Raw genomic sequence first — 705 nt, forward strand, 5'->3', positions numbered from 1 at the left:
GTGGAGTAGGTGTTTGAGAGGGTAGTCAGGGACCTTTCGGGGAGACAGATGGGGAGCAGAACAATATGTTAAAACATCAGAGGGTGAACATGTAGAGGGACAAAAAATGGAGTGTAAAAGAAATGTTAACTAAAATTTTTAAAAAAGAGTCAAGAGTTACAAATCAAATTTTTATTCATAAGAAATCAATTTTACAAAACAAGTTTTAATATGAAGGTTAATATAAACTGTGCAAATCATTAGAAAAATCAAAATCAATAACAAGAACATCTAATAATATCTCAATAACATAAGAAAAAACAAAACCATGCAAAAGAAAATTGCAAGGAAAACTCTAAAAGAAAAAAATTGTGAGGTGACATTCCCTCACTGCACATTTAGCAGCACAGACAAACAGCCAATTTCACCTCTTGAGCACTTGCTGGTACTGCAGACACCTCAGTTCTCTCTAAAGGGGTCACACAGGAAAGAGAAAAAGACCCCAAATCAACGGATGAAAACAACTAAATCATGTTAAAAGTAACATTTCAGTTAGGAAGTGTGTTTGGTTTACAGCAGAAACACTTGTATAACCCGGCCATGTATCTTTCATGGTTTCATATGGAAAGTCCAAGTAAGTTGCTAGATTCCAGCAGAAAAGCACATTAGAAAGTATTGAACAACCCTAATGTAAAGATAAGCGCAATTCAGCACATTCTTACTTGC

This window comes from Grammomys surdaster, unplaced genomic scaffold (assembly GCF_004785775.1).
Source record: "Grammomys surdaster isolate TR1022 unplaced genomic scaffold, NIH_TR_1.0 126698, whole genome shotgun sequence".
NCBI lineage: Eukaryota > Metazoa > Chordata > Mammalia > Rodentia > Muridae > Grammomys > Grammomys surdaster.